At 51.3% G+C, this 13,511-nt stretch overlaps 1 pseudogene; it reads left to right on the top strand.

Moving 5' to 3' along the window:
• The first annotated feature begins 7,803 nt into the window (after positions 1-7,803).
• Positions 7,804-9,510, top strand: LOC136465726 (uncharacterized; annotated as a pseudogene).
• Positions 9,511-13,511: the final 4,001 nt, after the last annotated feature.

The raw sequence follows: 13,511 nt of genomic DNA, 5'->3' as shown, positions 1-13,511 counted from the left end.
GTGGCAATGTTAGTGCATATCGACACAGGTGAGCCGTGCTCCAATGCGGTGGAAGTAAGGACCTTGTCATGGACGGATGATAAGCCAAAACGGCGATGTAGTGAACATCCCAGTCGGTCTCAGATAGCGACAGCGATGGCTATGACTATCACTGCCGAGGCCGAAATCGGATTGCGATAGGGGTTACGACGTGGCTGTGAAAGGTGCGAGTGTAGTAGTGATTGGCAGATATGGCATTGATGGATAGAATCTAACTCAAGAGGTTTGAATTCGGTTTTTCATTTAAACTTGAGTTAATATGTAAGTCGTACAATTAAGAGGGATGCAATATGATGATAGTTGATTGTATATAAGTTTCTCAAGCCAACCCATATGAAGTTTGAGAGAGTGCCACGAGGGGATAGCAAAGTTTGCTAGGACAGATATGAACCCTAGTGAGCTAGTTTATTAAAAAATTCCGGGGTTTCTTCATTGGAATTTCTTAGTAGGGGCTCCTAGGTTGTATTAACTCTATTTACTGGAATTTCAGGGGGTTGTTAGGAATTTTTCGGGGGTAGACATGGTCTTGAGCTAATAGTGCATGATAGTGCATGCATATCAGATTGGTCCGGTATGTGCCTGCAGCTCTCCAATGGCTACTGTTGAGGTGGTATGTATACCCCCAAGCCCTCTCCTTTGAGGATTGCTGATTCTGGTGCATCCCATACATATTCTAAAGCCTTGGAAACACTCCTCACACCTCTCTTAGTGAGATTTGATCCTTAATGTGAAATTCATTTGGCGGGTTGAGTGAAATTCAAAATAGAGAGCAAAAGAGAGCAAAGCCAACACTTGGAGCTTGGCTCCTAGATAGCTAGTTTACAGAGTTTGTTAGGATACAGAGCTTGTATCTAGCATATAGGGTTACGAGTTGGAGGCAAGATTTAGCAACTTCATTTTACCATATGTTGTTGGAGGAGAGTTTTTTTTTCCTTTTGCCAAAAATCTCGAACAGGGAGTTTATTTACCAAGCTTTCTGAGTTGCTCTAAAAATGCCAAATCAAGCATTAGGAATTTTTAGTGCTTCTAGGGAAACGTGTATCCTATGTGGTGGTGGGTGCAGCAAAATAGGGTGCATATTCATCTTTATATATGGAAGTGATAGTGTTTTGTTGAGATGGTGAGGAAGCTTCTATCCAACCATTTTACCACTATTGAATAGTATAAAAAGAATACACAGTTTGTTGATATAGTGAAGAAGCTTCCCTCCTACTAAGATACCACTACAAATGTAAGAGCGTCTCCAAGAGTTCCCCAATCTATCCTCCTAGAGTCAAAATTAAGGTTTATGTAAAGAAAATCACCCCTCCAACGGTCTCCCTGTTCGACATCCTATATTTAATGGTATCCTAAATTATCCTCACTCTCAAATTTGGGATGTCATGTTGTCCTTTCAATATATTATTTGAGATAGGGTACTTGTTGAAGAGAAATATTTAGAGAGGATTTTTTGTCAGGATGTACCCTATGAGGATTTAGGAAAATCAAGTTTAGGAGAACTCTTGGAGATTCTCTAAAGGTCTTTAGACAGCATGACTCCTTTTAAACCTCGCTATATTTTGATCTTGTGATTGGTACCACTCGAAGTCCTAAACACTGTTTGCTCGGATAAGCCCATCTTATCATGTTGATCTTCTCCAATCAAACACGAAACCTTCATACTTCCTCATTTGCACGTACGGGCACGTACACACATCTTCTATATATGCTAGTGGGTGTTAATGGTGAGGAAGCTTTTCCCAGACAAGGATACCACTTAGAACTGTATAGAAAGGACAGTGTTTTGTTGAGACGATGTTGAAACTTTTGCTGTGATTCCACTGTGATTGGAAAACGTCCTTTGAAAAAGCTTGACTCCTTTTAACCTCACTATAGTTTGATAAATTGACCTTATTAGGTTGATGACTCCATTCAAGCTCGGTCATAAATTAGCATACAACGAGGGAAAAGCTACATCACATCATCTAGGAAAAAGACAGGAGAGATGTTCTGGGAATTCGTCGTTGATGCATTTGAGAAGGGAGCAAAATAGTATGGCCTATGAACTCCCACAACCAGCGAAACATACTGTACATGCAGCGGTGGGGCACAGCGTGGCCCATAAACTTGCACAACTGGCGAAACATAGTGCACAGCGGTGTGGCGTCTGTCTGCGTTCTCCTGTGTGTTAAGAGCATATTATTGCTTGGGAATGTGATCGATTTTCTAAGAAATTAAAAAGATATTCTCTTTGAGAAAAGCTACAAGGCAGGTACCAGTAGGTTTAGCTGTTTAGGTAATTTTCCTGGAGTTTATCGAACATCTTCTTTGCATGAATGCGTTATTTATGTAGTAATCAATTAATAAAGCACTCCTTTACGGAAAAGAAACGGTGCAGTGGTTTCCTTTGAGAGGAAGTTAGGCAATAAAACGAAGCTTTGTTCTCTTTTAATTTCAATTAGTAAGATTACTAGGTGTGTTCCCGCGCATTGTCGCGAGAAATATTGGCGATGATTTTTAGATCTAATATTACACTTATTCGTATAGATATAATGAAAGCGTGCCAGCATAATCATGGCCGTCTTCATTTTTTTCGGCTAGTTGTTTGAGCGGAAGTTCAGTCTGTTTTCACCTGAAAATATCCCAAATCCACATTAACGACAGTATTGTAACGAACAATAGAGAAACCAAGAGTGACGAAGCAATGCAAGTCGGGCTTGCACTCTCCCATAGCTGTCGCATCGTCGCTTGCATCTGGCGCCTAGCGTGCATTCCAACGCAGTCGCCAGCTCACCGTACGTGACCGGCTTCGGTGGACGTCACGCAGACGGCTGCCATTCGGTCATTGCTTTGTACAGAAGCTGAGTATCGTACCAGTAGTACAGAACGGATCTACGTATTATTATACCAGCATCTGCAGATAAGTACAGTGTCTATTACTTCATTTGCACTCTTGACGTAGGAGCAAGGCCGACCCCAACGCTCCACCCTGTCTCGTGGCCTCAACCAGCACGCATGCACTTGGCCTCCACGTCAGTTTGTATAGCAGCTTCGCAGTGTGTCAGAGTGGTTTGTAGTGGATCCCATAGCCCCGTCTGACAAAAAGTTCAGGCCACTGGGGCCTCGTTTAGATTAAGGTTAGAAATCAGTATTTGATATGATAGTATTTTTGTTTGTATTTGATAATTATTGTCTAATCATGGTCTAACTAGGTTCAAAAGATTCATCTCGTAATTTACAATTAAACTGTGTAATTAGTTAATTTTTTATCTACATTTAATACTCTATGCATATGTCAAAGATTTGATGTGGTGGAGAGAGAGTGAAAAAACTTACAATTTAAACCAGGCCTAGTGAAGAGAAGCGTTGGCGCACATTTATTTCAACAATGCCTTGTTTAGATTGCAAGTTTTTTCACTCTCTCTCCATCACATTAAATCTTTGGACACATACATGAAGTATTAAATATAGATAAAAAATAACTAATTACACAGTTTGATTATAAATTACGGGACGAATCTTTTGAGCCTAGTTAGACCATAATTAAATAATAATTGTCAAATACAAATGAAAATGCTACAGTGCCGAATACTGATTCATAACCTCTGTCTAAATAAGGCCCAGGATCCGCACCAACCCCCGTCCAATCCCTGCACACCGTGCCACAAAAACAGCAGATACTTTTTCTGTGCATGGAAAACAGGAGGACAGACGAGCAGTACATTGCGTTGGGAAAGGTATAAGCCCCAGACTTTTTTTTATCTACGTGGCACATCACTTTTATTTGAGGCTAACGCAGCTGTTTCGATCCGGTACTAAAATTTAGGAGTTATGTCGGGATGATGTTGCATAGGTGTTTAGATACTAATAAAAAAACAAATTATATAATCCGTCAGACGAATTTTTTAAGCCTAATTAATCCATTATTAGCATATATTTACTGTAGCAAAACATTGTCAAATCATGCCCTAATTAGGCTTAAAAGATTCGTCTCGCAAATTAGTCGCAAACTATGCAATTAGTTTTATAATTAGTCTATATTTAATACTCTATGCATGTGTCAAACATCCGATAAGACAGCGACTAAAATTTAAGAAGGCCAACCAAACACCCCTTAACCTGCCTTGGAGCTGCCCTCACTGGTACTGTGCTGGCTCTATGTCAGCGGATTCCCTTACAACGCATCGTATCGGCTCGTTCGCACAACCACGGAAACATGATAAAACCATCCACACGCGCTGCCATATATATGCATCGCAAATGGCTGCCCTCCGTGGCCACCCCCAAGGGTTGGCAGGAGGTGTCTGGCTCCATGGTCGTGGGTGGCGGCCGGCGGCGAGGGCGCGAGGTGATCGGTACAAAACTAGGAAATCATATGCAGCGTGCACAATTCGTTTAAAAAAAAATATGCAGCGTGCGCACGTGTGCACACATTACGTACAGTACCTACCAACTCGGCAGCTCACGTCCCCTTCCTCGACCCCAGCCACTCCATCCGGATTCCGGACTGCCTCCTCGCTCATCGTCTGTTCTCGCCGCCGACGCCCGCGACTCCTCCCTCCGTGCGCGATCATGACGAAGCTCGGGCCCACTGTCGAGCGTCGACCATGGCGACCTACCGCCGAAAATCCGGCACCGGATCCACCACCACAGCCTCGAGCTTGTCAGCGGCGACGACGGCGTCAAGTTCCTTTGCGACGGGTGCAAGTTGCACGGCGCCAGCGAGAGGTACGAGTGCGGGCGCGGCGCGGCGTGCGACCTCGACCTCGACATCGGTTGCGCGCTCGCGCCTGCGCTGCGGGCAGAGGCAGAACCAGAACGGCAGTGGGGCCGTGCGCCCCCCCACCCCCAAAAAAAAACCGTCCAAAACAGTGGCAATGAGTTCCTGTTCCTCGACAAGGCCCCCGGCCGGTGCCGGAGGCTCTGCGACGCGTGTGGCGGCGCTGCGCGCGGGTTCCTCTACCACCGCCCCAGCCTCGACCACGACGTCCACCCGTGCTGCGCGGGCCTGCCGGAGGCCTTCGACCTCGCCGGCCTCTCCTTCGACCTGCGCATGGGCATGGGCAAAGATGATGCGTCCCCACGCCGCTTCGCCCTCTGCGCCGACAAGACCAAGGGGCGCCGCCGCGCAAACCGCGGGAGCTGGTTCTACCGCTCCGTCGGCAGCGAGGCCGTGTTCCTGCACGTGGCGTGGGGACCCATCATCTGCTAAGTAGTGAAGCTAAGAATTTTCCCATAAACGTGATCTTTACTGATCCTTAAAACCATTATGAGAACACAAAATATTCCATAAACTGATCACTGATGGTAAAAGGGTATGATTTATTTGTGCCAATTAATTACGGATTACATCACACCTGTGACAAATGGGTCCTTTTATACGAAAGAGTATCCCAACATTGGACCTTGGATGACTTCTGGACTGCTTTCATGCAGCAGGTTAGCAAACATGGTGATCTCACTTCAATGTTCATGGATCCAAGAAAGTTATTAAACCACTGCAGGCAATGTTATATAAATATGTAACCTGCGGAAATTCAAACCACAACAAGAAGGAAACAGCATGCAAATATGAAAGGGGACTACATATTATAACTTAAGGGACAAGTCCATTATCTCATTTTGTAGATCTTCACTGCCAACCTCCTGTTGAAAAACTTTTTGGATCATAGTACCAGATACTACTGCTGAAGCACTTGCCCTCTGCAGTACTCGTAAAACCTCTTCACCATGCTTCTTTCCTCGTGGAACACCACTATTGCCAAATTCATCAGAGAGTGAAGATTCCCACTTTCACCCCTGAATTTTCATCTTTCCCTTGGCTTTTTGCTAGAGCAACCTCTTGATTCCTCTTCCCAAGATTACACTGGAGCTTATGCTGATTTTGGTGGCCACCTAAAGCCTGAGCATTCTGGAACTTCTTAGGACAGTAGCTGCAAGAAAATATTGTTGGAATACTTGGAGGATTATGACTGATGCAGCGACAAGTTTAAATTAAGCTTATCAGTATCCATGTCAAGGGCGTCGAACCCCCGACCGGCCGGACCGCGGCTACGCAGTTCGTAGCCGTCGGCCGTCTTCTCCGGTGAGGTTATTCCCCTCCACCGCAGGCTTAACAGAGAGAGAGAGATTAGGGATATAATTCTCCTCGCCTTCATTGTCAAGCGATTACAAGTATATATGGCCAATGGTCCAACCGAAATAGAGAAGGCTCTCCTTGATTCTAGGAATTTCCAAACAACTAACTAATCTGAGTTTCTATCTTTAGCCACTAGAGGATAATTCCTGCAGCGCCTGCCCAGCGCGCCCAGCGCGCTCAGCCGCGCGTCGCACGTCGCGGGCGCGCCCGCGCCTGGCATATGTGCGCCCGCACATGACATCTCTCCCCGCTTCGAAGTCCAGCTCGTCCTCGAGCTGAAAGGAAGGGAACCGAGCACGAAGGTCGGCCAGATCCTCCCATGTAGCCAAAACCGGTGGTTCGCCCTGCCATTCAACGAGCACCTGGTGCACGCCCCGGGCCAGCCGAGCTCGAGTCACCCGGGCAGGTGCAGGCACCACAGCACCGTGCAGGAGCGGAGGCAGCAGCGGTGGAACGGCCGGCGGGGTACCGACAAACTTCTTGAGGACGCCGACGTGGAACACATCATGAAGACGAACACCGGGAGGAAGCTGTAGCCGCATAGCCACCTCGTTGATGAGCTCCGCCACCTGGTACGGCCCGACGTATCGTGGCTTGAGCTTCCCTGTTGCCGAGCGTGGGAGGGATGCTGCTGCCCGCTGCCGAAGACGAAGAAGAGCCCAATCGCCGACCTGGAAGGACACCGGCCTGTGGTGCTGGTCGTAGACGCGCTTCTGGACCGCCTGTGCCTGTTCCAGGCGATAGCGGATGTCGTCGAGGAAGGCAGCGCGCTCCTCCATCTCCTGGGCGACCGCTGCGACGCGGGTCTCGCCGGGCTCATAGGAGCGGATGGTCGGGGGGTCCCGGCCATAGACTACACGAAACGGAGTTTCACGGAGCGATGACTGATAGGCGGTGTTGTAGGTGTACTCCGCCCACGGCAGCCAACGGAGCCACTGCCGGGGACGGTCGCCGGTGAAGCAGCGCAAGTACATGACGATGACCCGGTTGGCGGCCTCGGTCTGGCCGTCCGTCTGCGGGTGAAAGGCGGACGACATGTAGAGCTTCGTCCCAGTGAGCCGCATGAGCTCCTGCCAGAACGCCGAGGTGAACACTGGATCGCGGTCCGAGACGATGGACTGCGGAACGCCATGGAGGCGAACGATGTCGGCGAAGAAGGCGTGAGCGACGGACTCGGCGGTGTAGGGGTGCGCCAGGGGGATGAAATGGCAGTACTTGCTGAAGCGATCCACGACGGAGAGGATGACGGTCTTGCCTTGCACCTTGGGCAGCGCCTCGATGAAGTCGATGCCGATGTCAGCCCACACAACAGACGGAACCGGCAGTGGCTGCAGCAGACCGGCCGGCCTGAGGTGGTCGGACTTGTACTGCTGACAGGTGACGCAGGCCTTCACGAAATCTTGCACCAAACGACGCATGGTGGGAAAATGAAAATCCCGCCTGAGCCTGTGGAGGGTGCGGTGGATGCCTTCATGGCCGTCGTTGTGGACCGCGGCCAAGATCTCCTGCAGCAGCGGCGACACCGGGGGAATGTATAGGCGGCCATCGAAGGCGACCATGCCATCCACCAGCGCCCACGGAGCGGTGCGGGTGCCAGCCCGGACCTCATCATGGATGGCGACCAGGGCCGGGTCAGTGGCCTGGGCATGGCGGAGGCGCTCTATGAAGTCAAAGCAGGGCGCCGAAATAGCCATCACCTTCCCTTCGTCATTGTCGCGACGGGAGAGGGCGTCGGCGACGACGTTCGTGGCGCCCGACCGGTACTCCACCGAGAAATCGAAACCCAGGAGCTTGCCGACCCAGTGGTGCTGAGGGATCGTGGCGAGGCGCTGATCAAGGAGGTACTTCAGGCTGTAGTGGTCGGTCTTGACGATGAAGCGCCGGCCCCAGAGATACGGGCGACAGTGCTGTACCGCCTGGACGAGGCCGATGAGCTCGCGCTCGTAGGCGGCTAGCGAGCGGTGGCGAGGCGCCACCGGCCTGTTGAAGAAGGCGACCGGGTGGCCCTCCTAGACCAGGACCGCGCCGAAGCCGAACGTCGACACGTCGCACTCGACGGTGAACAGCTTGGCGAAGTCGGGCATGGAGAGGACAGGGGCGGACGTGACGGCGGCCTTGAGCGCTGTGAAGGCCGCGGCCGCCGCGTCGTCCCAGGAGAAACCCTCCTTCTTGAGTAGGGCCATCAGTGGAGCAGCGATCGCCCTAAAGTTGTGGACGAACTTGCGGTAGTACCCGGTGAGGCCGAGGAAACCGCGCACAGCCCGGGGCGAACGTGGAGCCGGCCAATCATGGATCGCCTGCACCTTGGCCGGGTCCATGGCCACACCCGCCGCGGATATGACATGGCCGAGGTAAGCAGCGGAGGAAGCACCAAAAGAGCACTTGGTGCGCTTGACGAAGAGCTGGTGTCGGCATAGTTCGTCGAGGACGGCCCGGAGGTGGCGAAGATGATCAGCCCACGACTTGCTGTAAATCAGAATATCGTCAAAAAATACCAGGACGAAGCGGCGCAGGAACGGGCGGAGCACGTCGTTCATCAAAGCCTGGAATGTCGCCGGGGCGTTGCACAGGCCGAACGCCATCACCAGGAACTCGTACAGGCCGTCGTGGGTGCGGAACGCCGTCTTGTGCACGTCCTCCGGGCGCATGCGCACCTGGTGGTACCCGGACCGGAGGTCTAGCTTGGTGAAGAACTTGGTGCCATGGAGCTCGTCGACCACCGGGATCGGGAAAGCATCCTTGACGGTGAGCGCGTTCAGCGCCCGGTAGTCGATGCAGAAGCGCCACGAACCATCAGGCTTCTTAACGAGGAGGACGGGCGACGAGAACGGCGAGTCGCTGCGGTGGACGATCCCTTGATCAATCATGGCGGCACACTGCCGCTCCAACTCGTCCTTGTGCGCCGCGGGGTACCGGTAAGGGCGGACGGCGACCGGCTGGGCGTCGGGCTTGCGAATAATGCGGTGGTCGTGCGCACGCTTGGGGGGCAGACCGATGGGGTCCACGAAGAGCCCCCCAAACGAGAGCAGCAGCACCTCCAGGAGGGGACCGGCCTCTGTTGTTGCGCCCAGGGCCGGCACAGAGGGGTTGGCCACGCCAGTCCAGGAGACGGGGCGCCCCTGGCGTTGGAAGGACATGCGCCGGCGGCCAAGGTCCCACACAATGGGCCCCAACTCGCCGAGCCACCGGGTGCCGAGGACGACGTCGTACCCGGCCAGTGGCATGACGTAGAGGTCAGCCGGGAACGACTCGCCGACGATGAGCAGGGGCGCGTCGCGGATGACGCCAGCGCAGGTGACCCGCTCGCCATTTGCGACCAAGGCTGTGAGGCGGGGGCGTTGGCAGAGGGGTAGACTGGAGCACCGCACCGCCTCCTCCGAGATGAAGTTGTGCGTGCTGCCGGAGTCGAGTAAGGCGACGAGGGACGCGGCGCCGAGTGCCACGGCGATCTGCATGGTGCCTGCCATGGGAACCCCAGCCACGGCCTGCAGGGAAAAATAGGGCGCCTCGACGTCGTGCTCCGCGTCTCCCGCGGCGTCCTCGATCTCCACGCCTTCAAGGAAGAAGATGCGCCGGCAAAACCTGTTATGGCCACGGGTATATTTTTCATTGCAATTAAAACAGAGACCCAGACGGCGCCGTTCCGCCATCTCGTCCGGGGTGAGGCGCCTCTGGTTGCCCTCACCGCGACCCTGTTGGGCGGCCACCGAAGGGGCAAGGAGCGCCAGCGGCTGGTGGGGCACCTGGAGCGCTGGCTGGGGCGCGGGGGCGGGAAGGAGGCCGCGCGGGGGCGCCCGAGGGGGAGGCTGCACCGGGCGGTCGAGCTCCATCAACTCCAGTTGGCGCGCCAGGCTCATGGCGGCCGCGAGCGTCTCCGGGTTGTGGATGCGGACGCTGTGGCTGAGCGGCGGCAGGAGTCCGCCGGTGAAGAGCTGGACGCGCTGAGCCTCATCAAGACGGCCCGCGCGAGGCAGGAGGGCCTGGAAGCGATTGGAGTACTCCTCTATGGTCCCTGTACGCCGGCACTCGGTGAGCTCGAACAGCGGGGCCGAGCGGAGGGGAGGCCCAAACCGCAAGTTCAGGAGCTCCTTGAATCGCCCCCACGGCGGCGTGCCCTCGTCCTCCTGGAGTTGGATGTACCAGAGTTGCGCGACGTCCTCCAAATTGTACGAAGCCATCCACACGCGCTCCTCCGCCATGGTGCGCTGTTGGCGAAAATAGGATTCACACTTGTTGATGAAGAGCATCGGATCGGTCTTGCCGTCGTATCGGGGAAAATCCAATTTTTGGAATTTTGGGGGGCGATCAAGATCGCGCGGCCCCTCCGGGCGGCCGCCGGGGCCGCTGTCCGACGACGAGGCCGACTTCTCCTTCATAGCCGCCATGTCGGCCTTCATGGTTGTCATCTCCGTGGTGATGGATTTCAACATCGCCATCACATCGGCGATGGTGGGATCGCTCATGGCTGCTGGCTACGGTGCGGAAGCGGTGGAGGACTGCGGCGATGGAGGAGGGCTAGGGTGGTGGGCGGCGGCTGTGGAAGAGTGGGTGGAGCGGGTAGGAGAGGACCGACGTGACCGTGATACTAGGTTGTCAAGGGCGTCGAACCCCCAACCGGCCGGACCGCGGCTACGCAGTTCGTAGCCGTCGGCCGTCTTCTCCGGTGAGGTTATTCCCCTCCACCGCAGGCTTAACAGAGAGAGAGAATTAGGGATATAATTCTCCTCGCCTTCATTGTCAAGCGATTACAAGTATATATGGCCAATGGCCCAACCGAAATAGAGAAGGCTCTCCTTGATTCTAGGAATTTCCAAACAACTAACTAATCTGAGTTTCTATCTTTAGCCACTAGAGGATAATTCCTGCAGCGCCTGCCCAGCGCGCCCAGCGCGCTCAGCCGCGCGTCGCACGTCGCGGGCGCGCCCGCGCCTGGCATATGTGCGCCCGCACATGACAATCCATCTGGGTTCAGGTGCACCTAGAAATGATATGAACAATGATCAGAAAGTGATTGTTCCCTCCAGACTTCTAAGGAGATATATAAGAAGAAGCACTAGCTAGCAGCACACTTACCTTGACATGTTTGCATATATTTGCGATGTATGAGATGTGTGATGGGCGTAGATTGGTTTGGGGGTGTTTGGATGGTGGAGGGGGCGGCTATGGCGCCGGCCTGCCCCAGGACAGTGGCGGTGACGGCGTAGAGGAGGCAGGGGCGTGCGGCCAGGGAGAGGGCGGCGGCTGGAGAGCTGGAGAGCAGGGAGAATAAGAGGATAAACCTCTATTTCCTTCTTGATTATAATGAGTACATGACCCCTATATTTATAGTCCTTAAGGGACTTGACCTCCAAGCAATCTATAGGTAGAATCCTTATAGATTTGGACTCTCCTTTCCTAAACAACTCTAGGGGAGCCATTCGACGCCCCCCCCCCCCCCCCCCTTTCCTGTGGGCACAGCTGGGCCGCCTTGGCCCAGGCTTTGGCCGGCCAGGGCCCTCCTTTGGTCCTCGCTTGTCCCAGCACTTAGGGCCAGGGAGCCCATGACAAGATGATTGTTTGTGTTGATTATTTTGTGCCTTTCTACTCTGGTAACTTTGTAGACACTTTGTTTATGCTCACACCTCTGAACTGTTGCTTGATGTGCTCTACTTCTGCATGGTACTTTGCTTGCCATATATGGAGGAGATCAGCCAAAGTTGTACACAATGCTAACTTGGCATTTACTGAAAGTCTTCCCAGGCATTAAGATGGATGCTGCCCTATAAGACGGCTTTGGAAGAATACAAGTTGCATGGTCTCATTCACTAGTTATATTGTCATGATCAACCTAACCAAAGCAGGTTGGACCTGGAAGCTTGTATAGCTTAATAATGCAACGGTGATGGTAGACCATCTACTTCTGTAAATTGGTTGCTTGGCTCTATCCATTTCTTGACTGTTAATTTCGATCAAATAAGAGAACTTCCATAAAATATTGCTTGGCTATCCAATAGACATATAGTCTACACAAGAACCCAAGCCTAATTAGCCCACCTAGCAATGGCTAAAACAGTCATGCTATATACTAAATAGAGCTCAAGTTCATAATTGATGAATCATATTTTTATTCAACCGAAGTACCAAAATATAGAACCAGTTGCTGAATAAATAAAGGAAAAGAAAGGATGCACCAAGCAAGTTAACAACTATTACCGCAGGGATCTTCCTATTCTCCACGGGCCACAATCCAGCCCAACATATAGTGCTCTTAAAACACCCATCATAGCAGTGCTTCGTACATGTCTAGTTCTACAACCTAGGTTCACGTCCTCTTTGACAAGAATTTAAATGCCTATTTCTTCTTATTTACAATGCCACCTAGTTCCTCCTAGGTTGGTCGAGTTTTATTTCTACAACCCAAGACCTGCATATACCTAGACAAGATAGGAATGGGCATTTGGTTATAAATCTTGCTGTTATAAATCTTGCTGCACGTACTACGTAGTGGCACTAGAGGGGAGCTATGATGAAGTTAAGGGCACAGAAGGTGGTGCTCCATTGAATTGCCACCAGAACTGTTCAATCAAGACAGCTCACTTGTCCGAGTCAATGTATTGGTTATAGAGAGAAGCTTCAACCAATCTGATCATGGAAGAAAAACAGGTGAAACGCTGCACATTCTGGTGGAAGCTTTAGTAATGGAGCTTTGAAGTAAGACATGTTACTCCTGTTACCTGGCACAGGATACCTTCAGTGATAGTGTGAGACAGCACTGCTTCAAGTGTGATAAATAGCTAATACTAATACCAAAGCATGTTTCAGTCACACGATGACGTCAGAAGCATTGATCATATAAATGCACTTGTGGATGTCTTTCGTGTACTATACTAATAAAAACTATCATTGATCGTGGGTCTAATAAATTCTGTAATTGCAGTAGAAAAGATATCTTTGTGTAGGATTATTACTATTTTGGGTGTGCTTCACTTTACCAGTTTAATTCAATAATCAACCCTGGTGCTAATTTCAAAAGACCACCGTAAATTCTTAAATTTGGTTTATTCTTTGACCTTCAAATGATCTCATATTGAATATTTTCCTGAGCCCTTTACCTCCCAGATACATTAATTCAAGTATGCACATCATTGCTCCATATACGATGTTTTAGTAAATGCAAGCCAGAGAAAGTTCAGCTGAAAGCTAGTCCACATGTTCAGATAGCATATTACTTTCAGTAGCATCATAATTCATAAGGACCAGGCCAGTCTGCAATTGAAGTTTAAGGTTGATGATTGACTTGATTGCACACTGTACTGTATCAGCTACAAATCAACAGTAGGGTCCATAACTCCATATTGGCATGGCAAATGGATCA

The sequence above is a fragment of the Miscanthus floridulus genome, chromosome 7 (genome assembly GCF_019320115.1).
Source record: "Miscanthus floridulus cultivar M001 chromosome 7, ASM1932011v1, whole genome shotgun sequence".
Classification (NCBI taxonomy): Eukaryota; Viridiplantae; Streptophyta; class Magnoliopsida; order Poales; family Poaceae; genus Miscanthus; species Miscanthus floridulus.
The sequence above is the reverse complement of the archived record's forward strand: the minus strand, read 5'-3'. Positions and strand labels throughout refer to the sequence as shown.